The sequence below is a fragment of the Myotis yumanensis genome, unplaced genomic scaffold, assembly GCF_028538775.1.
Source record: "Myotis yumanensis isolate MYYU_CA2020_CCGP unplaced genomic scaffold, mMyoYum1.0.hap1 SCAF_12, whole genome shotgun sequence".
Taxonomy (NCBI): domain Eukaryota; kingdom Metazoa; phylum Chordata; class Mammalia; order Chiroptera; family Vespertilionidae; genus Myotis; species Myotis yumanensis.
In genome coordinates this window covers 32,117,523-32,145,509 of record NW_027223763.1, presented here as the reverse complement: position 1 = coordinate 32,145,509, position 27,987 = coordinate 32,117,523, and the positions used below count along the sequence as shown (strand labels likewise).

Below are 27,987 nucleotides of genomic sequence, written 5' to 3'. Positions count from 1 at the left end.
ACATGTCTGGGCTGAGAATAGCCAACATTTTTCTGCTTACAGTAATTGGTAGACTACATCCTAAACTATCAGAATGAGAGGTGGGAAGTGCATGTATATGTGGGCCAAGCATTTTAAACCACCCTCAAGATATTGAGAACATAGATGAAGATAGATGGGACCAAATAGAAATATCTGTTCAAGGAATGAATGGTTAGATGAATTAATCTTATTGACTAATAGTTTAACAAAAAGAAGCCTGGCCAGACCAGAGTGAAGGATGCATTTTAGGGCACAATGAGAAATAACACTGGAAAAGAAAAACTATATTGATTAGCCTACAAGTGACTGAATGGTTAGTAGATACAGTGAATTTTGGCAGGAAAAGTACATACAGACTATAAGCTAGAAGACCAAGGCATTTAGGCTGTGGTGTTTATTCCAAAAGAGTTGAAAAACTATTACAGTGCAAAGGTAATGGGGGAAAGTATAAGAGGGAAAGTATATGAACAAATCAAACTTTGGAACAGTCAAATACAATTATCATGGAATCTGACGTATTAAGAACCAAAAGAGTTTTAAGTGAATAAATCCCTTTTTTAAGGATAAAAGTTTATTACTCCTGGCTGCACATTAGTATTATCTAAGTCTTTTTTTCACCCTTGATCTCTAAGTATTCTGTCTTGAAAAAATTTGTTAAGTCTTTTTTTAAATTACTTAAGCAAACTCCACCCACAATATTAATAGTTCTAGATTGGGACCCAGGCAACTGTACTTTTTGTAAGTAACCCAAGGTAATTCTTATTTGCATTCAGAATGGATATGCTCTAATATACAAACTACAGATATGAAGAGTGATCTGTCTTTCCCAAGAGTAGCACCTGTGCTAAACAGACAGACCATAGCCACATCTTCTCCTGATCCATTTTATTTTCCATTTTTGCTTAAAAGTTTGTAGCTTGGTGTTTCCATTGAAAACATATAGGCATTTGGTTGGCTGGGCTACCATTTTTACTCTTGCTTGGAACCCCACAAATATTAGGAATGATCCCAAACCTCAGTCATGTTCCATAGGAAACTGCATATCTCCTTGTACCTCAGAAAATCCATTTGCAGTTAAAACCATTTTCAGAAGGAGGGAGCTGGGGGTGGTTCTGGAGACAGAATGCCAGGTGATTTGAGCCCAGATCTGGGCCTTACCATCCTCAACCAAGGCCTTTTCTGAGACTACTTCCCCTGGGTCTCTTGGAATGACAAGCTCCTGGGAAGCCCCCAGCATCATCAGCCACTTGCAAAGAAGAGAAACTGAGATGGATGAAGACCACAGGTCTCAGCCAATCCAGGCACAACAGACAGCCTACACCACACATGTGTCCTGCCCCCTGGCCATCCACCTCTGGCTAGGACTCAGGCTCCCCCAAAATAGTGCTCTCTATCCCCCTTGGGGTACACCATTTTTCTGATCCTTAAGTTTCTGTATGTGAATGGTCCTGCCACTTTCCCAAGGTGTACAAAGATGGAGACGTGTTCCTGGGTCAATTTTTGTAGCTCTAACCAAGAACCTCCCCGTGCAGAGGCAGACAACGGCCTCATGAGGGATCCTAGCCCTGAGTGCACAGTCGTCATGGATCACCTGGCCATGGAGTCCCTGAATCCTGAATGTTCAAAGGAATCATTTCAGTCCCAGCTGGAGCACTAAGGCTGCACATCTGATGTGTGAGGACCCTGACCCACAGAAGGGCTGAATTTGGAGGCAGAAACTGTCCTTTTTACATGGCCCCACTACTCTTTCATCTTGCTATTCTCTCCCACCCTCAACACTCCTAATCGCCCTCCCCACACTTTTAGGTTGGTATTCAGTGCAGGGGTGCCAATTGTACTCTCCTCATCCACTGCTGGTTCTACTCCTGAGATAATAGAAAGCCTTATTAGAGAGGAAAAGGACTGGCAAGACCTGGGGAAGCAAGTCACGTACCCTCCCACGCCCTGGCATCCCCTCCCCCACAACTCTCCAGTGCCCCCACCCAAAAGAACTTGTGTATTTATCTAATTATATATCAGATTGTCATCCAATGAGCGTGTTTTCAAACCCTGGATATTTAAATATGTTCATTTCACTTGGGGTTTTATTTTTTTTAATAAATTTTCTCTTTCTGAAAATAAGCATAAATTTAATTTTGAAAATATTCAATTTTCAAGATTTCTTGAGCATCTTTACATTTTTTTAAGTTCAGGTTTCACGGAGTAAAAAGAAACCATCTGATGGCAACTAAATCGGGTTGGGGGGGCGTGGAGGGAGAACAAAACAGTTATCTCATTCAAATATAAACAGAAGGCAATTGAAACCATATTTCACAGGTAATAGATGCCATAAATCCTTGTCTGATCCATTCACAAATAATTTTTCAGTTAAAAAAGAGCTGATTTTTATACATAAAATCCAAAATTCCTATTTTATCTTTATAATGTACATAGATTGATCAAGGTTGACGGCCTGATAATGCCAATGGAATTTCCCTTAATTTTTGTGCACTGTCATTTCTAGTGCTGGCATTGAGAGAAACCAGGGAAAGTGTTTTTGCTCTGGAGCAGATATTAAGAGAAACTTCTCTATTTTTCTTCTATTACCTTTTCCCTTTGCCCTACCTTGGTCAATGAATAGGGAGTTATCTTTAGATTATCTTACTTGAAGTTTTAGAGCTTAGTTGCAGTTTAGGTGGTTAACTAGTCTGCCTTCCAAAGCAATTCAAATCTGAGGTCCAGTTTATATTCACAAAATGCTGGACTGTGACATAGCCTTTTTAATGAGCAAAATGGATCTCACCACTGTCTATCGACCTGTGTTGATTTATAGCAATCATGACAATGACTGAAATGATCAAATTTCCTAAGCCAGCTTATATATAAACAAAAACAAAGCCTAAATCATTGTCATCTTCAGTATTCTCTCTCTCTCTCTCTCTCTTTCTCTCTCTCGTGCACTTGCTCTCTCCCTCTCTCATAATTTAGTTGCTCAATTTTATCACAAATTGGCTTAAGAGAAAAATTTACTGGGTTGATACATTTCTTCTATGGAAGGAGCCAGTGTTTGGCAAACTTAATTAGTATATAGGAACCAAGTCTGAAAGCTAAGCCAGTTAAGCTATAGCCATTGAGTTCTGGAATCAGGGTAATCCCTCTTAGGTATTTAAGCACTTCAATTTCATGAGAAGGGTTTAAAGGCAACGTGGGCTGTAGATTTCCATTTAGTCTCTCTGCGGTGAGCTTGATCACTTTAATGTGGCTGACTAAGGGTCACTCAGAGTGAGTAATGACATGTCTTCCAACAACAAAAGCTTAAATATACATCCAACCACAAAGTTTCCCCAGACCTCAAGGGCCAGTTTTCTCCCCTTTGTGGCCATGTTGGCTCTTGAGTTATTGTTATAAAGTGTATATTTTAAACAGTAAATAAGTGATAACGCTAAACAGCTGCAGGGCACAGTCTAGAAAAATGATGGATGGAGCAGCCGTCAGCTCTGCTTTCTATCCCTGTGCCGGTCTGAAATCCAAAGTGCCTGTTTAAATGGGGCACATTAGCAGTTTTACAGTGACTAATAGGATCGTCACACAGTAATTCAGAACCCCCGCATGTCTCTACGGGGGAGAGATCAGATTTCAACAGACAAACACTGTGAGGAAGGCGGTGATAGCCCGGGCATTCTTCTACACAGCAAAGCTCTCATGTTTGAAACTTATAAATGCATAACTAAATAATAGCTCAACTTCATCCCCATTCAAACCTGAGTCCCAAAGTCTGCTAATAAGATATCCTCCAAGGAAGCACCAGATTTTAGATCTCTCAACCAGGATGAACATGAGCTATCTTTACACTATTGAAAATTACAAAAGAAAAAAAAAAGAGTTATTAAAGTGACATGTGAATCACAGATGCACTCTCATGACTGGGGACATAACCCCAAAATGTGTTTAAGGTCTCAGAGAGCCTACAATAGGGTAGGAACTACACTAGATCTATCCTAACAAAGGTGAAGTAAAACTTGACAAAGTCAAACTGGCGTGCCAGTAAATTAAGAGCCCCGACGTTATTCAAACTGGCCAACCCAAAACTGTTTACCCAGCCTTGGCTTGCCATTCGCACAGAATCCCCAATAAAGATTATAGCTGAAGATCTCCCCTTGCTCCCGCTTCTGCCTCCAGACCAAATCCCCATGCTTCCCCTGTGGCCCTGCATGGCAGGCCTCCTTCTCTCGGGAAATGTAAGTAATAAAAACCTTCCAATGCCATCAGCTTCTCTATGTCATCACTCAGTCGGATTTATAATTAGGACCCAAGCACAAAACAGGACTGTGCCTCTACTCTGGGAGCTTCAATCAGGCCTCTGTTCACCAGGTCTACTGTTTTGCAGTTATACAAATAAAATAATATTTTAATGGGCTGCCCATCCATTTCTATTCTACTGTCCTGTGATCAATTGACCTTCACCAGAGATTCCTGGGGATCAGAAAGTTCTGGTTCTGATGCCAGCTCTGTTGTCTAGTGTGGTACCTGCATAACCACCTTCTGGTTTCCACAATCAAAATAGAGAACACATTTCAACTTCAACATCATGCACTAACTCCTCAGCCTTCGGAGAATAAATACTATAGGACTTCACAAAAGTGATGATGCGTCTTTTACTGGTATATTTATCAATGGTACATAATTAGTATATGCACATTAAACATGGTAAATACATTCCACCATTCTCACATTCAAAGAATTGAGATTTCTTCCTCTATGTAATGCCAAGGGAAGGCTGGCACCTCAACTCCATCTAGCACTAAAACAAGCAACCAGTTGAACCACTCCCCACCATTTGATTAGCACATCTAATCCAGAATGCTTGCAAAGAATATTTAATATTACATTCTTTCTACCTTTATCTAAATACATGAGAATTCACTCTTACACCAGTTTTTAGACTTAGAAGGTCTATAGCTTGGAAGTCTTCCAGTGATCTTCCCAGATGTTACTTGATTTGCAACTGTTTCACAATTGTTGGCCAATACAGTTGGCCAACAGGTGCATGAAAAGATGTTCAACATTACCAATCATCAGGGAAATGCAAATCAAACTCCAATGAGATATCACATGTTAGAATGGCCATTATCTAAAATACAAGAAATAACAAGTGCTGGGGAGGATGTGGAGAAAAGGAAGCCCTTGTACACTGTTGGTGGGAATGTAAATTGTGCAGCCACTGTGGGAAAAAGTATGCAGGTTCTTCAAAAAACTAAAATTGAAACTCCCACATGATCTGGCAATTTAACTTCTGAGTATTTAATCTGAAGAAAACAAAAACACATCCTAGCCAGTTTGGCTCAGTGGATAGAGTGACAGGCTGTGGACTGAAGGGTTGTGGGTTCAATTCTGATCAAGGGCACATGCCCGGGTTGCGGGCTCAATCCTCAGTTGGGGGAGTGCAAGAGGCAGCCAATCAATGATTCTCTTGCATCTTTGATGTTTCTATTTCTCTCTCCCTCTCCCTTCCTCTTTGAAATTGATAAAAATAGAAAGAGAGAGAGAGAGAGAGAGAGAGAGAGAGAGAGAGAGAGGAAGGAAGGAAGGAAGGAAGGAAGGAAGGAAGGAAGGAAAGAAGGAAGGAAGGAAGGAAGGAAGGAAGGAAGGAAGGAAGGAAGGAAGGAAGGAAGGAAGGAAGGAAGAAAAAACACTAACTCAAAAATATATCTGCACTCCCATGTTAATTGCAGCACTATTTACTAGCAAAGACATGGAAACAATTTAAGTGTCCATTGGTGGATAAATAAAATATGGTATATATGTACAATGAAATATTATTGAGCCATAAAAGAGGATGAAATCTTGCCATTTGTAACAACTTGTATGAACCTCGAGAGCATTATTATAAGTGAAATAAGTAAGACAGAGAAAAACAAATTCCATATTATCTCTCTTATATGTGGAATCTAAAACAAACAAGAAAAAGAAGAACAACGAAGCTCAGATATATAGATAACAGATTGGTGATTGCCGGAGGCAGCAGTTGGGTAGGTGAGTGAGAAATGGGTGAAAAGGGTCAAAAAGGTAAAAAGAACAAAAAAGACGGTTTATTCCCTCTTTCAAAGTAAAAATGTATTTGCATATGTGTATACATTTCTATATGCACACATATTCTTGATCTTACAAAAAACAACAACACCACAACTTAGTTAGATTTTCACAATCTTTATCCCCAACCAAAACACACACACACACACACACACACACACACACACACACACACACAAAAGAACCAGACTCCCCTATTTTCTTGAAAATCAGTTGCTTGCAATCATTCCTAGTGCCATTTAGGTATCATTCAGGTTGTTGTCATAGGAAAACAACAAGCAGTATTAACTCTAACTGGTATAGGTATAAAAAATTATTAAGGTATCACATGCCTCATGGAAATCTTGGGAAGGCCGGAGAATGAGGTTTAGGGATTCGCTTTCAGGAACAATGTCTGAAATCACAGTGCAGACCTGGTGAGGATGCCCCTGGCCATGACCGCCAGGCATTAGGTGCTACATCGTGCTCCACAGAGACCGCCAATCTGGTTCGTGCACACTACCCTGAACACTGGAGCTTTCGCTGCTCCAGGACCTCTTCCTGAAACCCTCGCTTTCCTCACAATCCTTGCCAGTTTCTAGAGTAGAAAGTAGGACTAACCTCTCCCCCAGGCATGTAAAAGAATTCCCAAAATCATAGCGAAGGAGTTCAGACACTGGGTCCCCCCAGAAGCAAGACATCTGCCCACTGCAGGACGTTTTCCTATGCATGTAATAGGTGCCAAATTAAAGCTCATAAAAGAAGTCCACACACACCCATTGAAGACAGAAAATACACTAAGTTTCTTTCTATTCTACTTTTGGAAAGCCACATACATTTGTCCTTCTGTGCAATTTGTTTGTTCCTGGCGTAGAAGCTTGATTTTTTAATATGATTTTATAATTCACAGAATGTTATAGTTTTAAGGGACTTGAGAGATTAGCAAAGCCTACCTTCCATTCCATGTGGTCTTCTAAACAATTACTGATAGATGATTAACAGTTATTGATCAAACTAGCTAATTTGACAAGAGCATTATCTGTTGTCCCAAAGCAACCTATATTTTTCTGTTTCTTGGTTCTTTCTTATACTGAGTTGAAATTTAATTTGCTATAATTTCCACCTGTATGCCAATTATGCTCTTTAAAGTAACAGAGAACACATTTACTTCCCCTTTTCCAAATCATCATTTCCAATATGGGAAGACAGCTTTGACTCCACCCCACCTCCCCCTTAATACCAAGCTTAACATCTTTATTTCCTTCCAACCCTTCTCATATGACAAGATTCCAAATTTCCATCTTTGTTGGTTGTACTGTGTGAAATCCCATCAGACAGTCAATACCGCATAAACTGGTCCAACCCTATTTTGGAGACTACAGGAGGTCCTTGGGTTACGTGGAAATCCATTCCTACCACGTGACATAACGCAATTTTCACCATAAGTTGGAACCCACCTACATAAACACCTACGTCACTCACATGGAGCACATACACAGCAGTAATAAAGTGAAACAGTAAAAAAAATTTTAAAGAAAGATAAGAATTCCAGACCTTTACTTATGGTAAATAAATAATAAAAAACATAAAGCAGTTGCCAAAATTGGTTTGGCTCAGTGGATAGAGCGTCAGCCTGCAGACTGAAGGGTCCCAGGTTCGATTCCGGTCAAGGGCATGTACCTGGGTTGCGGGCACATCCCCAGTAGGAGATGTGCAGGAGGCAGCTGATCGATGTTTCTCTCTCATCGATGTTTCTAGCTCTCTATCTCTCTCCCTTCCTCTCTGTAAAAAATCAATAAAATATATTAAAAAAAAAAAAACATAAAGCACATATGTACATACATCGAAATGACGGAACTTTTATATATATATATATATGGGAGATGGCAACGTAACCACAAAACAACATACCCTGAGGACTGTCTGTAATACTAAAATCTATTTTTGATATATTCATGCCCCTTTTTACAGGACTCTAGTCAATCCTGAACTCCTATTGCACTAAAAGCACTGGATTGTATGTGCTATGTTTTAAGATGAAACAAAACCTCTTAACTTTCCTGGACATTCCTTTGCCTCCCCAGGTGCTTTGTGTTGCGTTGTTTATTTTGCGTCTTACCACATGCTCCAGGAACAGTGGCTTCCTGAGGAAATCGAATCCCATATTTCTTTTCCTAAGGTAACCTCATAGCTTGAGAGCTAAATTAGAAGGCTCACGGGGAACATCTGCAATGGCTTCTTGGTCAACATCTGCAATGTGCTAGGCATTTAATACACCCGAGGAAGTGAATGGAGAAAGAAAACAATACAGTTTTGTGTCTGAAAAGCTCTAAGAGAAAATATCTTTGGTTTGTTTTTCTTTTGTGGTGCTTTTATTGTGCTTTGTTTTGTTTTTAGTGATTCTTGGTTTGCAAAATTAGAATTAGAGAAACATGATGAAATGTTAATATCTGTGAATGCTGAAGTGGGGGGAAGAAATAAGAGTAGTAATTGGAAGAGAAGAAGATAAACTTGTTATTATAGCAAAGTCTTGATAATTTTATAATTGACTTCAACAAACCTACATTTAGAAAGATTGAATTCCACTTGAAGATAAATATATCATAAATGAACAAATCTCTTCCAGGTTTCAGAAGTGAATTGGTAACTTAAATAGGACATTGAAATTCTAACTCTAATGCTTGTTTAGCTTCCGGGTAATGAGTCTTTTGTGTTTTATTTATAACTAGAGGCCCGATGCATGAAATTTGTGCAAGAGTAGGCCTTCCTTACCCCTGCTGCAGGCACCAGCTTCCCTCTGGCAGGCACTCGGGATAGCAAAGGTGGACATTTATTGAGAAACAAGCTCAGACTCCCACGTGGGGGAGGGGGAAAGAGTCCTCCTGAGTTCCTTTTTCCTATGGTTTATAAAGGCTGCATTTCTTTGTGCCTTGATATCCCCTCTGATATCAAGCCTCTGGCAGGCACTCGGGACCCCAGCTTTCCCTCGCAGCCCCGGCTTCATCGGGAAGGTCATCCAGAACGTCCGGAAGGATGTCCGGTCTAATTAGCATATTATGCTTTTATTATTATAGATTATAGATGGTTGATGTTGATCAAAAACTTATTTAAGCTCTAACCAGTTTGGCTCAGTGGATAGAGCATCGGCCTGCGGACTGAAGGGTCCCAGCTTCGATTCCGGTCAAGGGCATGTACCTTGGTTGCGGGCACATCCCCAGTAGGGGGTGTGCAAGAGGCAGCTGATTGATGTTTCTCTCTCATCGATGTTTCTAACTCTCTATCCCTCTCCCTTCTTCTCTGTAAAAAATCAATACAATGTATTTTTTTTTTAAAAAAAAACAAACTTATTTACAATGACTCAAAACCAGTTCCTAAAATTTTGTGGGTAAATATGCAAAACTTTACTTCCATTTCTCAAATATATAGCAAACACATGTACTAACCATGTGCCAGATATTGTTCTAAATATATAATATTTATAGACAAATATTTATATATACATATTTTATATATAATACATGTATACACATATACATATGTATAATTAATACACTTATAAACTCATTTAACCTGAAACACAGAAGTACAGTAACTTGCCCAAAGTCACAGAGCTAGTGACTGACTGGTGGAGATGGAATTTGAACCTCAGGTGGCTGACCCTAGAATCCATGTTCTGAACTGAAAGGAGTTTTTAGGGGTGAAATAGGCAGGTTTAGGAAATTTTAGAAAATTAAGAGGTCCATGGAAAAAAGCATAGGGCTACAGAGCTGCAAAGGGTACATTTCCATAGAATAAGGGGACTGGGAGCTGCAGAAGGTGTACATTTACAGATTAAAGGGAAGGAAGCCCCTCATTCAAAGAGAGAAGAAGAAAGCCCAGAGGGAATAGGGAAACAAAGAAGGAGGAGGGGAGGAGGAGAGGAGGAGAGGAGGAGAGGAGGGAAGGAGGGGAGGAGAAGAGAAAGGGAAAAAGGGAGGGGGGAGGAGGGGAGGAGGGGAGGAGGGGTGGAGGGGAGGAGGGGAGAAGAGCCTCCCACATGACCTCTGGAGTTACTATAGTGACCAAATCAGAAGGGGATAGTGACCAATCAGAGGGGATATCAAGGCACAAAGAAATGCAGCCTTTATAAACTGTAGGAAAAAGGGACTCAGGGGGACTCTTTCCCCCTCCCCCACGTGGGAGTCTGTGCTTGTTTCTCAATAAATGTCCACCTTTGCTATACCACCTTTCGTCCGTGGTTTCTTTCTTCGACTCCACCGGACAAGAGCCGGGGAGACCATCCTGCCCAGGGAAACACTGCATGTTTCCAGTCCAAATTTCCCGTATCAGAACCATTACACTCTCTTGTCTCTCAGGCAGTGGAACAAATCTTAATATATTCACTCAGTTGTAAAGAAAAATGGCAGGCTGTCCAACTTTTCAGTCCCTGAGAAGATGGCCTTGCAGTGTGCCCTTCTTAAAAAACAAAAGAAAGAACTCATAAGGTGGGAATTTTACAATGCTGAGAGAAAGGTGTGTGCCAGTTTCCTTTGCCCCGGGAGTACTGAGGAGAGCTATGTAAAGCTGCATCTGATGCTACTTCAGGCTCCTCTGGGCTGAGGACACGTCTTTACAGTTTTCAGGTTGCCAGTTAATGACTTCCATGTTTCCAGACTTGAGACATATGTCACTCCAGAGCATCTCACCTAGCCATAACTCTTTATAGTAGCCATCTCAAGTTGTAAGTTAAATAACAAGTTCTCAAGCCATATAACTAACTTAAGATGTCTTTCAGGGGTAAAGCCACATATATGTGCCCTGATTTGTCCCAATGGCCAGACAAAAAGGGCACTATATTGACACCATAAAATATATTTTCTCTTCCTGCAATACATACCCCAGTTCTAGTGTGAGAGCCCAGACGACAATGTGCTCTGCTGTCGTCATAAATACCAAACAGAGCCTTGGGAAAAAGAGCACTAGGTGTCAAATTTAATTTGAAATAAATAATAAAATTTTTAAGGGTTACTTAAGGGCTTTTCTTTGTCCACAAGAACTATTTTATGATGAGACACAGAGGAAGACTAAGTAAGCTTCAGGTTTAAACCAACCGATATCTTGCATCAGCATCCTTGTTGGAACGCAGAAGATGGACAGATGGACAGGAGGGACACCAATCCCCAGTGTGCATGGCCAGCATTGCAGGGTGTGTCACCAGCCTGTCCACCTCCTGGCTGAAGAATGCACGCCACATCTCCGCTCCTGGTCTCTTACCTCGCTAGTTTACCAAGGTCCCATTGCTCCTCTCTGCTCCAACCCCGACTTCCACTTTTGATAGTGTGGGAAACTAAAAGTCTAACCTTTCTCAGGCTCAGGATTTTGAAAGCAATTGCTTGATACTTGAACTTGACCTTTTCTTTCCCACTGTATTTTCATTTAGTTTGAAAGCTTTTTCCTGGAAATCTTTTCTCCAATACCTGATCAATTTATACATAATAATACCACCAATTTTTACAAATTATTGTTCCGTATTTCCGGTTGATGGTATCAACTTAACACATTTACTCTATTATACCCCATTCAGTAAATATCAGAATAGCTGACAATCTTAAACAGTGTTAAATCTACAGTGTGTTCCCATTAAAGTATTAGAAGTGGTTGCATCATGTGACAATCTAATTAAAAACAAGGTATATAACTATAGATACTGAAAAGAAAAGAAATTTAAGTCATTCTCTGAAATTTTCAATTACATTTCTGGCATTAGATGAGAAACTTAATTAACTTTTGCCTTCAAGAAGTTTAATTTTTGTCAGCCTCTGGTGAGTTCAGAAGTGCTTGGGGGAAGAGACTGATACAGTATTTCCAGAATAAATAAAGGAAGAAATCTCTCTTGAAAATTCTAACGGGAATTGGGAGAGAAGGTAATGCTTTTGCAGGAAAAGAAAGGCAGCAGAGAAGATAAAATAAGATGGCCCTGAGTTCGTTAAAGTGGTGGAGGACCCCAGCGTGGCCAACCACATCTGGCTTCCTTGCAAGCTCTGAGAGGCAATGAAGGGGAGGGGTACACCTAAGAAATCCAAGACTTCGGCAAGATGTTTCCTGTCCCCAAGCATACCTTAGAATCAGCAGAGCCCCTGGAAGTCAGACCACTTGTGTAGACTTGGCCACTGAACATCAGTTTCAGAAAGACCTAGCCTTTCTCAATAGAGATTTTTGCATGATTCTGGAAGAGGGTGGGAGAAAAAGTTTTAACAACCCCTGAAGTTAAATTTGGATTAGCCCTGTGGAATGAGGGCTTGGAGTCACATGTGATTTGATTTCAGATAAGTAAATTTCATGACAGGTATTTCATGCATACCTGCCTTTGCAGACTAAGATTCATACCCACTGTACTTCATCTCTTTTCTATTCTTCACTTTGTACAACTAAATAATTAATTGCCTTGATAGCCTATTAGTATGTCTTTCTTTAATTGTTAAACATGTGTTAATAATTCAAAAATCTACTGGTGACCTTCCAACACTCTTGTGATTTTTGCAGGTCTCAGAGCTGTTTGAACAAGGTCTATCACTCCTGAATCCACGGCCAGCTAAAAGCTTTCTGGTTTTGTCCTCTCTCTAGAAGGCATCCTGCTTGCCAATAAGGTCTTGGGGTTAAACGGAAGACAGAGTTCAAGGATTTTGAAGCTCTGATTCAATTATAGTAAATAAGTGTAAGAGAATCAGATATGTCATTGCTGAGTGCATTCACCCAGACCTTAGGGACATCTCTCTTTTTTTTCTTTTTAGCTGGAGAAGTCTATCTTCAGTGAAATCTCACTCCTGGGATTAGGGGTTGCACTGAACCCCACTAAACCTTTTTTAAAAATATACTTTTATTGATTTCAGAGAGGAAGGGAGAGGGAGAGAGAGATAGAAACATCAATGATGAGCGAGAATCATTGATCAGCTGCCCCCTGCACACCCCACACTGGGGATCGATCCTGCAACCTGGGCATATGCCCTTGACCAGAATCGAACCTGGAACCCTTCAGTCCACGGGCTGACGCTCTATCCAACTGAGCCAAACGACCCAGGGCCCCACTAAACCTTTTTACTCAATGCAATCCCCATTCCAAGCAGAAATAGGTGAGAATGAATGAGGAATGTGGCTACATGTAAGCTTCCATTGGATTAGCTCTCTGTTTCCTTTACCTGTCTTCTCCCACCCATGTTCTGTTCTGCTAGTGTGATAGAGTGGTAGTTGAGCTTAGAAGTTGAACAGTCCTTCCTTCTGCTACAAATTCTTAATAGAATTCCAAACACTGGGTTGTCTGGAGTAAGTCTACCTACTTCAGTAGAGATTCTTCAGATTTAAGTCTTTCTGGGTACTGAGTCTTTGTCATACGCATAGATTATACAGTTTTAAAGATGTAAACATACCTTAAAAGTTAATAAAACAGAACTCTACCTTACAAATAAAGAAATTAAGGACACGAATCTTGTCCATGACCAATTAAGATGGTTTAGGAGAAAACTGGGCCCTGGATCCCTGTCCCAACTGGTACCATCTCCATAACACTGTCTCTTCAAATAGTCAAAAATAATTCTACTTTGTTTCTACCATTCTCTGATTCTCAGAGATTTGCTTTTTTTGCCTGCGTCTAATTTTTTCCATGGCATTTTGGGAGCCCTCCAGGAACTGTGCATCAGCAGGAAGATTATTTTGAGCTGAAAAATCTCAGTATTCTGCAAGATCTGAATATCATTAATTTCCATATGTTCTGAGAGCTATTACATGTTTTTCATGTGTTTTTATCCTTGGTATTCCCTTCTTGTGTTCTCTGCTGACTGGGACAGTTTCACCTATGCAGGTAAAATGTTCTGTTGCTTTAGTGCTCTTTTGTTCTTAAATGATATTTGACATTTGACATCTGGGTTCTATGTCTGCTTTATAAATGGCTCTGAGCAAGAGTCAATTTGCTGCTTTCATAAACTATTTGTCAGCCTTTGAAGCTGGGACATACAGTATTACTCACTTGTGATGCCATTGCTCTCGGCAGAGTTTTAGAAATTAAATATCCTAAATATTCATGAGGAAGATCATTTTTGTCAAATACTAAAGATAACCAAAATTAGTTGTGGCACTGGCTGCTGAAATGAAATGATACCTAATTCTGAGGGTCTCTCCAAAAGCTTGGTTCTCATCTACTGAGCGGTTAGAGTACCAGCATTCAGCATTAGCACACATCACATGTGATCTCTTGGGTAACAGAGCACCATGCTCCTAACAGGATGCCAGAGCTGTTAAACAGGCCTGATATTTTCCCGAGAAATAATCAGAGACTTTAGGGACAGACGTACACACCAAAGAGGCAACCAATTCTTATCTCAAGGACCTCTGAGGGTGAATGGAGAGAGGCAATTTCAAGAATCTCTAACTGAAATCAGTACTTCAAAGACATATCTGAGCTCCCATGTTCATTGCAGCATTATTCACAGTACCTAAGACATGGAAACAACCTCAGTGTTTGTCAGTCGATTAATGGCTACAGAAAATGTAGCATATATCAAAGGAATATTATTCAACTATAAAAAGAAGGAAATCTTCCCATTTGTGACAACATGGAGGGACTTGAGGGTATTAGGCTGAGAAAAAAAAAAAAAGTAAAACAAACAAAAAAGACAATATGTATGAGCTCATTTATACACGGAATCTAAAAATGCCAAACTCATAGAATGGTCAGGGGCTGGAGGATGGGAGAAATGGGGAGATTTCAGTCAAAGGATACAAATTTCCAGTTATAAGACAAATAAATTCAACATAATAACTATAGGTAATAATACTGTATTAGATACTTGAAAGTTGATAAGAGAGTAGATCTTAAATATTCTCACCACCAAAAGAAAGGGTACTTGTGTGAGGAATGTAGATGTTAACTAACTTCATTGTGGTAACCAATTTGCAAAATACATGTATCAATACATCCTATTGTACACCTTAAACTTAAACAATATTATATATCAATTATATCTCAATAAAGCTGAGGAAAAAAATAAAAAGGAAAAAAGGAAAGAAACACTTTCTTCAGGGGGAAAAAATTCTTAATGAAGGCTGTACTGTGTAACCAAGTAACCACATGACAATGGCAAGATATCCTTGCAGGAAGAGCACATGGTGAAGCCTTTAAGAGCCTGAGATGCAAACCCCTTTGGTACAAGATACAGTGGGCCAGTGGTCACATTTCCTGCCAAAAGCTCATGTTCATGTTTCTGGCCTAGAAAAGATGCAGCTCAGATGAAGTTAAGACAAAAAAGTGTTCTGATTCTCCTACATGAACCAACAAACTTCTTTTCAAAAGTGTTCAATAGTTAGTCCTTGACTGTATACAAGAATTTGTGTAATGAATATCAATTAAGAGTTCATGGTATTGCATTAGCCTATTTGGCTCAGTGGATAGAGCATCAGCCTGAGAACCAAAGGGTTCGGGTTTGATTCCGGTCAAAGCATGTACCTCGGCTGCTGGCTCCTCCCTGGCCCAGGCCCTGGTCGAGGCTCGTGCAGGAGGCAATCAATCGATGTTTCCCTCACATCAATATTTCTCTCTGTCTTTTCCTCTCTCTTCCACTCTCTCTAAAAATCAATGGAAAATATCCTCATGAAGATTTTTTTAAAAATAGTTAGTGGTCTATAGAGAAACTCACCTGTTGGTAAATTAATATATATTCTTTTCTCATTGGGTAATGAACGTGTAGTCCCTCACTACATTTTTAAATTTGGATTGCCTAGGAGCCTACTACTAAAACTAGTATTGAACTGTAATAGCTATTATTAGCCTAGGTTTTTCATTTCATATGATAAGTTTTCATATTTTATCCCTGTTATATGAGTCTAATTACTTACCTTTATTTTATTCTATGCCATCACAAAGCTGCCTTAGAAAAAAGTATAGTCTAAATAATAAATACATTTTATTTTTTAAAAAATATATTTTATTGATTTTTTACAGAGAGGAAGGGAGAGAGATAGAGAGTTAGAAACATCGATGAGAGAGAAACATCGATCAGTTGCCTCCTGCACATCTCCTACTGGGGATGTGCCCGAAACCCAGGTACGTGCCCTTGACCGGAATCTAACCTAGGACCTTTCAGTCCGCAGGCCGACACTCTATCCACTGAGCCAAACCGGTTTTGGCAACATTTTAAAATAATAATGATAATCTAGGCCAGTGTTGGCGAACCTATGACACGCGTGTAAAAGATGACACACAAACTCATTTTTTTGGTTGATTTTTCTTTGTTAAATGGCATTTAAATATATAAAATAAATATCAAAAATATAAGTCTTTGTTTTACTGTGGTTGCAAATATCAAAAAATTTCTATATGTGACACGGCACCAGAGTTAAGTTAGGGTTTTTCAAAATGCTGACACACCGAGCTCAAAAGGTTCGCCATCACTGATGTAGGCAGACCTATTGACCCTAACTTACTTTGGTTATTTATGTTCCACACACTTTGGTCCATGAAATAAGTCAACCTAACAGGGGCCAGCGGGGTGGTTGCTGCAGAAGTCCCACCCAGCCAGCAAGGGAAATGAGTGAAAAGGAAGAGAGAGCGAGACACAGATTTCCACCCAAGCCAATGTGGCTGTCGAAGCAGACATGGAACAGCCAGGTTGGACATGAGCTACTTCATCACCAGAGAAGAACTTCACATTCACCGACGTTAGAAACATCTGAAGAGCTGAAATCGCGGGAGTCTGGGTGTATCATGCTGCCCACAACATGGGATGCATCCAACAGAGTGATGTTCACAGATACAACAGGGAAAGACAAGGTGTTGGCAGCCACTTCAGCTGTTCTTATCACAGACATGATTTCTGCTTGGAATAATCTGAAATTTTCAGAGTCCTGATTTCTTCCTTCCTTTTTTTCTTTTTAGCTTCTTTTTTTTTCTTCTTCTACTTCCCTTTTATCCCTTTTAGGGACAAAATCAAATATCAGTGAGAATAAGCTGTGGGTGGTCCATCTGAGAGCATAGCAATTGTGCAGGATTCCAGACAGACTGGCTGGTGTATTATCCCAGCATCAGGCACAATGTCAGTGCTCAATAAGGGTGTGTGGAATTGAATTGAGTCTTTTCCAAGAGGCCACAGAGATTATTGAACCCAAGTAGCAATGAAATCCACAAAACAATTGACAACATACCCATTCATTTGAGAACATCAACCAAATTTGGGTGGGGGGAGAAGGAATTACGAATAAACCTTCCATATCTAGGCCATCCAGATGTCAGTGCTCCATACATATTCACTCATAAAGATAATCTTTGATTGGAAGAGTAAAATTCAAACAGAACATTAAACTCAGTCAACAGAGATCTTTTTTTTTAAGCATTAGATCAAATGCATTATCTCACTTGGATTCAGATTTGTGTATATCTCAGGTTGAACAATACAAAGTGCCACAGGGAAAACAGTTGCATCCCTCTGGCTCAAAATATAAAATACAATGAGAGTCATTATTAACCTGGGTAAGGCGTTTATGTCTCTTGAAAGACACCCTTTGAATGGTTTTCTCAGCCTTTAAACAAGTTAGCTCTGGTCTCCCCACCCCCACCCTTTGCTCTGTACAGTCAGGGACACAGATGGCATTACTTTTTAAGACGAGAGCTGCCTCCAGTATTAGTCTCCCAAGCTACAAATGTGATTTAAAACCTCTCAACCAGCACTTTATCCATAGCAAGATGCATCACCTACCCCCTGAGAAGTCATGAGTGCAGTCTCCCTTTAAGGGCACTTAAAGTGGACTGAAATTGAATAATCTTTGCAATTTACTAAGGCTATTTCCCTCTGGTATAGAATGAAGTTGGAGATGCAGAATGCTCAGAGAATCAGAGCAAGCCAAAGGATCTGAGGTTTGGAGAAGAGCCCACCACCATTTCCACTCCTTTTAACCACCCACCTTCAAGCCACCAATGAAAGAAAAGTCTGTGCCCACGGATCATTTGAATGATTTCTCTGAATGTGACTCATTTAGATAAAACATATGGAAACTCATTTTGGCAAAAATGAACTGGGGGGAAGGGAAAGCAGGAAGAAAGAAAAATAACCCATTGGACTAGATTACATCAAAAGCAAGGTTTTCTCAGGGTGCCTCTGCAACATTACTTCTATCCTCAATGAATTATTCCACATTTATAAAAACAGCTTATGCTCCATATAAAGACTTTAAAAACTGTTGTGCTTCTTTCATTTGGATTCAAAGGAGACAGAAGGAAATCTTTAGGCCTAAAATGTGGTTATGGTTCTAGAATTTGGAGTACTGCATTTTTTCACTGGGCTGACTCTAATCACATTAATAGGGATCTGCAATCTCCACTTCCTTGGTGTGGCGTAGGTTCACCCTCTGTAACACAAGCTGTGCTCTCCAAGGACTTTACCAATTGAGCCATTTGCTTGAATGGAAAAAAGGTTGTACCAACGTATAAACTAACCATGAGGATAATAACTGCTGGCCCAAATGTTGTGTCTGGGCGAAGTCATTCTTATCCCCAACATGACACCTTCAAAATTCATGTGAGAGAGTACTTATTTACACACAGTGCTGTGCAGATTGCTGTGTCAATAAAGTTACACAAGTCTGGTCCATCTGTATTTTTAGGAGCATATAGTTTCTGGGGAATACTGGTAAAGTGACAGATCTAAGCATTTTAGTGCACATCAAGGAAGAGGTTTGTGTACATTAGAGGTAGGGTGTGTAGCAAATGCTGCCAGTGCCCCTCCCATGTCCCTTAGAACCTACCTTTGGGCTTTGGATGACCCCAACCAGCAATTTCCTGCATCTCTGGGTTTGAGAGCTTTTCCAGAGCCACAGGAGACCCCTCTTCCCACGTGTGCAGGCCAGGCCGGGAGAACTGGGGGCTGCCGTCAGCCAGTCAATAAAGGGAATTGGAGGATAAATACCTCAGCTCCCTCCTCTCTCAAGTAAAGTAATTCCAAGGTATGTGCTTTCTCAGCATTTCCCCACAGGATTAAGTTTCAGTTGCTCAACTTGGCAGCTAGTTCCCTAACTTACCCTTTATCGGCTGCCTTCCCATCCCTGTATCACATCTCCCTCCTTGACAAGGAAACTCCTTGCAGTTGAATCTTTTTCCCCAGGTCAGTTTCTGGAGGAACCAATTGGGACAGGGTGAGTCCATCCTCTAGTTGTGGTCAGGAACTACATTCATGAGGGTCCGAATCCAGACAGAATACAGAGAGGAAAACTGTCATCTCTTCTGTGACTAAACTTGGGGGACTCGTGGATATGCTGGTGTGGCAGACACTGCAGACCTGCAACTGTCCCTTCCTCCATAGTCATAGAAACCAATTTGGTTTGGCTGCAACAAGCTCAGAGTAGCTAAGCCCGTCCCTCAGCTGCTGAGGATAGGCCAAGCTCAGTGCAAGTCAACCCTTGACTGTCCACTCCTGTGTACCAGTCATCTTTAGGGGAGGGCTGTTGACTGAGCGCCAGCACTGAGACATAAGCAGAATCATGCTGAGGAGCTCATTTTTCTTGGAGAAAATTAGAGGCTTCCTTTTGAACCTTCACCTTCCTTCCTGTTTGAGGCACTACTGGGAAATGCTTGGAATTACTGTAGTCATCTTATCACCATGAGAGAAAGGTTGTTGAGTTGCTAAACCAACCTTTGAACCTCCTACCTCCAGACTTCACTCATGAGCTAAATATTAGTCAAGGTTTCTGTGCCCTAACCCAACTTAGCCTGCTTGAATACAGATGCAATTCTAGAACCAGCTCAATGAGGAGGGATGGCTCACAGGGGACAGGGCTCCCATGGGGCGGTGGAATGAGAAAGTCCCATATTATCCTTTTCCAGTGCATCATTCTTATAGTTCCCTTAAAAATTTAACATGAAGAGTTTCCATTTCTTTCCTAGGATACTCTCCCTATGCAATTTCAAGCTGCTTAACACAACTTAGGGTCTTAGGCCTGCTTCTGCCTCTGCCTGGATTGTTCTCCCATAGGTCCTCGTGGCACGCTCCTTCACTTCCTTCAGGTCTTTGATCAATTGCCACTGCCTCAGTGACAATCCCCTATGAAATGGAACTACCCTTGCTCTCATCATCTCCTCTCAAAGAAAGAATGGGTGGGGAAGAATGAGATTTGGCCCAGGAAGCACTAAGGTCATTACCATCACTATAATTGGTACATTAAAGTTTACGATGTGGTCCAAAGTGGCCACGTTATTAAGAGCTGATGCTACAGGTTCATGCACCATTTAAGAGGCTGCCTGGGTCAATGAAAGGTCAGAAAGCCTATTCGCTGCCATGTTCAAGCATGATGCACACAGAGATACTGTGTCATTTTAAAGTCCCCCGAGTCACCTACCTCTAGCAATCCAGTAGCTAATATTAAGGAACCATCCTTTTGTTGGACCAATGTCTCGGCCAGAGCTGGTCTGCTCTCCTTTTGTTTTGAGGAGATGGAGAAGAGTTGAGATATATGTCTTAATTGCCATATTTAAAAACTGTCACCAAATCACCTCTTTCCCCTCAGGAGGAACAAGAGAAGAAGAAAGAATAGCTCTGGGCCAATATATCTAACTCACTCATTGAAATCTCTACGTTGATAACACAAAGCATCTCAAACTCCATATGACTGGCAGGCACAATTTGGAGGTGTTAGAGGATATTTCATAACCTTCCATTCCCTGTCCCAAAATGAACTTTGAGTTTGAGGTTGAAAGATGGAATAATATCACCTTGTTAGCTAGCATCACTCACCTGAAACAGGATCCCAAAGTCTACTCATAAGATAACTCTGAAGCACCTAGCTGGAATATTTTAATAACTAGACTACAATGCCCCTTGCACTTTTCAAAATACTAGAATGAACATAAAGAAGAGCTAACCCAATCACCTCTTTTTCCAGGTGAGGAATCTAAGACCTGGAGCAAGGTCATATAGCAAGCTGGCAGCAATGCTGAGAGGGCAACCCAGTCTCATGTTTTCAGGCAGGTCCTGTTTCCACTGAACCATGCTAGGTTCCAAGCTATGGTTGTAATGGGTCATCCACAAAGTAATGCTCCCTGCTTTCAGTCTCTAACTACTGTAGATTCCCTTCAGAAATGTATTTTTTCTCTCTCAGTGGACTTGGGCTGCCGTAATAAAATATCATAGACTGGTTGGCTTAAACACAGAAATTTGTTTTCTTGCAGTCATGGAAGCTAGAAGTCCAAGATCAAGGAGTCAGCAGGGTCAGTGTCTGGTGAGAGCTCTCTTCTTGGTTGCAGATATCCACCTTTCTCACATGGCCTTTCCTCTGTTGCAGTGATGGGAAGTGGGAGGAGAGAGGGGAGGGGAGGGAGAGAGAGAGAAAGAAAGGTCTCTCTCATCTCTCTTCTTATAAATTTACCAGTTGTATAAAATTGTTAACCTCATTTAATTTCAATTACCTCTTAAATCTTTATTTCCAAATATAGCCGCATTGGGTTCAGGACTAAAATATATGAATGTGAGGGGAGGAGGACACACAATTCAGTTCTCAACACTTTCCCAACCTGCTACATAAGAATCTGGTTTTATAAACCTTGAATTCCAACTAGGCATTTGAACACCATCAAATTGTATTAAGAATATCATGTATTGTTTTTAAATACAGCAAGAGCAGGAAAATTGCTACAACATTTATTCTTCCAGAGAAGGCAAAGTATTCAATTAACTCAACACAGCCGACCCTAATTTACTATGTCTAAGTAAAGTGAGTCTTGAGCATCTGTTTTGTGTGAATAAGGAAAACAAACACTTTAGCGTACCACTTCTTAATTTTAATAACGTCTGGATACAATAGAGCAACTACTGTCTGTATTGATGTACTATTAAACTTGTTAAAGTGAGACTTAACACACATTGCTTTCACTGGAGACCAGGCTGCCAACTAAATACTGACCAGTTGGTGAGCTGAGTGTCTGAGAGCAAGGAAGCCCAACAACAACGTCATTACTGATAAGGTTAATTTAATCAGCTACTTTTGCTAAGTGCCTATGAGTCACTCCCAAAATCTAAAACACAAACAGAAGCCAATGACCTGTCTAAAGCTAAGTCATCATAGCAGAGAAAAATAAGTTTTAGGAATCTCAGTATTTAAATCCAATCAATTCTGATTTTGAGTTCTTTTCCCTACTTGGGCATACTTTTTCTTTTTGCAGTTGTGTGGATACTCACACTATAATGAATAAAGGAGACATTTTAAAAGTATATATACAGAATGGTCAGTTTAGGGACTGGTGCAAAGGGAGAACTGCAGACTGTTGAAGCAGAGGGAATGAATTATGAAGGCAGTTCAATTAAAGGAAAGCTGGTGACTTCGAAAATATCTGTACAACCAATGGTTTCCCTTAGGGACTTTGAAATAACACCACCTGGGCTTATGGTTCAGGGCCTGGGCATATTAATGGATAGCACTTAATCAGTCAGAGGAAAATGCTGAGTCAGAAGCTGAAGAGGAGAAGTGAAAATCCTAAGTATATCTGGAAAGTTTCCACAGAAAAAAGTCAAACTTGCTGCTAATGATGACAATGATGATGATGATGGTGATGGTGGTGATGGTGATGCAGAAATAGAAGAAGAAGAAGAAGGAGAAGAAGAAGAAGAAGAAGAAGAAGAAGAAGAAGAAGAAGAAGAAGAAGAAGAAGAAGGAGGAGGAGGAGGAGGAGGAGGAGGAGGAGGAGGAGGAGGAGGAGGAGGAGGAGGAGGAGGAGAAAGAGAAGGAGGAGGAGGAGGAGGAGGAGAAGGAGAAGGAGGAGGAGGAGGAGGAGGAGGAGGAGAAGGAGGAGGAGGAGGAGGAGGAGGAGGAGGAGGAGGAGGAAGAAGAAGAAGAAGAAGAAGAAGAAGAAGAAGAAGAAGAAGAAGAAGAAAACAAAAAGAAAGAAAGAAAGAAAAGAAAGAAAGAAAGAAAGAAAGAAAGAAAGAAAGAAAGAAAGAAAGAAAGAAAGAGATAGTGATGGGGAAAATGAGACATTTTGGGGGGCTAGCAATCTGAATCTGTGCCAGTAACCTAATGCACATTCTTCTTAGTCTATAGTCTAGTCCAGCGGTTCTCAACCTGTGGGTCACGACCCCTTTGGGGGTCAAACGACCCTTTCACAGGGGTCACCTAAGACCATCGGAAAACACATATATAATTACATATTGTTTTTGTGATTAATCACTATGCTTTAATTATGTTCAATTTGTAACAATGAAATTGGGGGTCACCACAACACGAGGAACTGTATTAAAGGGTCGCAGCATTAGGAAGGTTTAGAATCACTGGTCTAGTCACTGCCCCCTCTTTAATTATCTGGTCTTGCAAGACTTGTTTACCTAAGTACTACTCCAATTTTAGAGAGGCCAAAAACCATGAACAATACACAACCCCCAGACAGAGTTAGCACTGGTGCCAGGCCTTTAGATGTAGTCTCACGGCCCCCAACCCAACACAAGGGGCTTTTTGCAAAGCCCACAAAAGGTCCGGATGTCCCATCCCATATTTAGGGGACAAAGAAATTAAAGGGGTATAAAGGGAAAGCTTCCTCCATATTGGTTTGCTCAGGATTTGGAAAGAAACAGCCTCCCCTGAGTCCTGTACTAGGACATGAGAAACATCTGAAAATAAATGGGCTTTTCCTGTGCCTCTAGTACTCCTGCGTATTTTTCGGTTGCCTGGTAAATTCTATAACAATAGAAAAGCTCCATTAAAGGAGTATATATGAGATACTCTAGACAAATGCACAAAAATCAAACCAAAATAAAAAAGATTCAAAATCATCAACACCAAGATCAAAAGTTGAGAATCCTTAAAAAATAATAATAATTAATAAAAAACCTCCTAAAACACCAAAAGGAATTATTTCTGTAGAGGATATTAAAGCAAAAATGCAAGCAAGTATAGAAAAAAGTGATTTTCCTCACAAAGTTCACCAATTATATGAAGAATTGCTTCCAGATGACTGGTCATGTGGATCTTCAGTGTCTCTGGCAGTGGAAGAAGTCTCTTTTAAGAAAATAGCTAAATTGTTTGTTAAAAATGTCCATCTTATTTTATTTCTGTAACAGTTGATAACTGGCTGTCCTTTTTATAATGCAGAGTGAGGACATTCCCTACCTTGTGTGATAAATGCTGTCCAGGTACCATTGCCAAGAATGTGTTGTCCAAAATGCCTGTTTAGTTTTTAAAGATGGAACTCCACCCTTTGCTTGGTTTTAAGTATACATAGAATGCTATGATAAGACATAGTAGCAGCAGTGCTCAAATGTACGTGATGAGGAGACAAAACTATACATGTGAGATAAACTCAGCATTTTAATAAAGCTTTGAAAAATCAATGAGAAAAATGCCCTAACCCAGTGGTCATCAAACTCATTAGTCAACAGAGCCAAATATCAACAGTACAACGATTGAAATTTCTTTTGACAGCCAAATTTTTTAAACTTAAACTATATAGGTAGGTACATTGTTATTAACTTAGGGTACTCCTAAGGCTTCGGAAGAGCCACACTCAAGGGGCCAAAGAGTTGCATGTGGTTCGCGAGCCACAGTTTGCCAACCACTGCCCTAACCGGTTTGGCTCAGTGGATAGAGCGTCAGCTTGCGAACTGAAAGGTCTAGGTTCGATTTTGGTCAAGGGCATGTACCTTGGTTGCGGACACATCCCCAGTGGGAGGTGTGCAGGAAGCAGCTGATCGATATTTCTCTCTCATCAATGTTTCTAACTCTCTATCCCTCTCCCTTCCTCTCTGTAAAAAAATAAATAAAATATATATTTTTTTAAAAATCAATGAAAAAAAGATGAGCACCCCAATAGAAAAATATAATAAAGAACTTGATCCAAAAGTTACAAACACAGACCCCCAAATATTTGTTTTTTATAAAAGTATAATGTCCTTAATAATCAAAGAAATAAAAAAATATAAATATACATAACTTTTATCTATCAAACTGACAATTTAAAAATAAATAATGGAACTATCCCAGCTGGTGTGGCCCAGTGGTTGAGCATCAACCCATGAACCAGGAAGTCACGGTTCAATTCCTGTTCAGGGCACCTGTTCAGGCTCGATACCCAGTAGGGGGCATGCAGGAAGCAGCCGATCAATGATTCTCTTTCATCACTGATGTTTCTTTCTCTCCCTCTCCCTTCCTCTCTCTGAAATCAATAAAAACATATTTTTTTAAAAAGAGAAATAATAGAACTCACTTTTGAAAGGACATAGGCAGCCCTATAAACTTGACAACTGATGCAATATTTTTCTGGGTTGTTAACTTGTCAATAGAAATCAAAAGTTCTGAAATTTACATTTTATTTGGCACTGAAATTTCAAACATAACCTAAGGAATAATTGTAGATAAGCACAAAAATAAAGTTATAACATTCTTTATAACAGGGAAACAATATTGGGTGAATTAACTAAAGGACATCTGTACAATAGAATACTAGGCAGTGATTTAAAATTACATTATAAAGGTGTTTATGGACTAAGTCTTAAGGTAGGTTACTAAACAATATGATCCCATATTTTATAAACATTTAATATATATGTATAACTATATGTGAGATATATTCTTAGAAAACGACTAAAAGGATATAAACTGAAATGTCAGTGGTATCTACAATGAGATCATGGATGATATTTATTCTGTTCTGTTTGCTCTTCCATAGTTCCTAAGTTTTCTTCAGATAGCATGTAGCTTTTTATAACAATCCAAAATGGTATTTTTTTAAATATAATTTCACAAGCTTAAAGGAAAAACCAACAGTCCAACAAGCCTGTTTCCCACCAAAGAAATGGCTTTTATTTACTCTTTCCAAAGACCATGCTGTCTCTCTCTCTCTCTCTCTCTCTCTCTCTCTCTCTCTCTCTCTCTCCTCTCTCCCTTGATCTGTGCCCAACTCTGAAATAATTTCCTTCGCATCATGAAAAAATTATCCGAAACCCCAAGCTCACTCTTTCAATTAACTCCCTACCTCTTCCTTACTCAATATTCAATTAACATTGAATCACTTTAAGGCTTGCTATTTTAAAACCTACTTTGGCTAATCTGTTTTTTTAAACGGCCAGCTCTTCTTTTTACTTCTGAACCTTCCATCATCTGAAGACAAGAGGATGTTTGTAAACAAGGCCCTCCATTGTGCCACAGAGGGACACATCACCTGCCCTCCAATGTCATTCTCAAAAGTCCAATAGGGTATAAAATAGGGTATAAAGCAGAATGGAACAACTGGGAAGCTTCCAACCTATAGCAGGTGCCGTGCCAAGGAAAGCCGGGCATGGCCTGGTATGTCATGAAAATACCTGCTGGAGGTCAAAGTAAAAATCTTTTTATAAATAAATCACCCATATAGTTGTGTAGGAAGCACCCTGCACCCCAGGCTGTGCTGCGTGGGGCTCTGGCCCCTGTCTGCAGTCAGCTCCTTATGTGACTTTGGACAAATCGTTTAATTGCTCTGGGCATTAGTTACATCATTTCTAAACCTGTGGCCTCATTTCTAAGATGACATCTACACTGATGAAAGTTCATGCCCTTTTCAACCCAAATTATGTTATTCTAAGTTTTTTAATTCTATGTTACCAATCAGTCCCTCTTAAAGTAGCTCACAGCCTAGTATCTTTACAAATAAATTTCATTGCTGTGCATACTTAGCTTATCTCACTTACCTCACAGTTTCAATATTCTTTTCATCTTATGAAAACAGATTTCTTTGGTCATTTTCCTCTGGTTTCTCTACCCTTCATTTTCTTCTCTATCCCATCCATTTTCCCACATTGATTCAGGCTGATATGAGTCCGTTATTTATCTCTGCATTTTAACCTGAGAAAAGTTAGTCATTTGAAATGCTTTGATTTATTACAACTATTATATATGTTGCTATTTCAAGGTTTAAAAAAGAGGGTGGGGGAGAAGCAGTCAGAAAACAGAAGAGCAAGAATAATAAGAGATGTCACTTAGGTGGCCCAAGAATGGGACTGACTTCCTCTAAAGTTGGTAAACCAAACAAAGACCATCCCCTTGACTCCCTGATCAACACAAATCAGATCAATACTAACTCTGAATGCTGGTGAGGGTGTGGCTCACTCATACATCACTGCTGGGAGTGTACTCTGGAAAAGAGTGAGGCAGCTTCTAATAAAACTAAACATACACTTACCATATGGCTTAACAATTCTACTCTTGGGCATTTATGCCACAGAAATGGAAGCTTATGTTCACACAAACACCTGTACCTACATAGATGCTTATAGCACTTTGTCCACAAGGTCCCAAAACAGGAACCAAGTGAAATGTCCTTCAGTGGGTGAATAGTTAAAGAAACTATGATATATCCAAACCATGAAATACCACTCTGTGGTAAAAAGGAAAAAACTATTGATACATGCCACAATTTGGATGAATTTGAAGGAAGATACACTTCATTTTTTAAAAAATCTCAAAAGGTTATATCTCCATGATTCCATTTATACAACATTCTTGAAATGACAAAATTATAGAGAGGAACAAGAGATGAACGGCTGCCAGGAGATGAGGGGGAGAAGGAAGTGGCTGTGGCTAAACAGGGGAGTACAAGGGATCCTTGCAAAGGCATTGTCCTGTATCTCCAAAGTGGTGGTGGCCACACAAATCTATGCAGGTGATAAAATTTCATCAGACTAAATACACACAAATGAATGCATTAAAACTGGTGAACTGCAAATAAAGTCACTGAATTTTGTCAATATCATCAATAAAAATTTCCTGGTTTTGATACTGTACTCTAATTATGCAAAGAGAGAGAGAGAGAGAGAGAGAGAGAGAGAGAGAGAGAGAGAGAATTAATGCTAACAGCACATATATGGACAATAAAGAGCTAGAATCAACTTACAGTATTGACTTTTTCCTGTAAAGCCTTTTTTTTATCAAATGGAAATGCAAATCTCT

At 40.0% G+C, this 27,987-nt stretch overlaps 1 pseudogene; it reads left to right on the top strand.

Annotated features, from left to right (window-relative positions):
• The first annotated feature begins 22,356 nt into the window (after positions 1 to 22,356).
• On the top strand, positions 22,357 to 24,081 carry LOC139021104 (nucleophosmin pseudogene; annotated as a pseudogene).
• Positions 24,082 to 27,987: the final 3,906 nt, after the last annotated feature.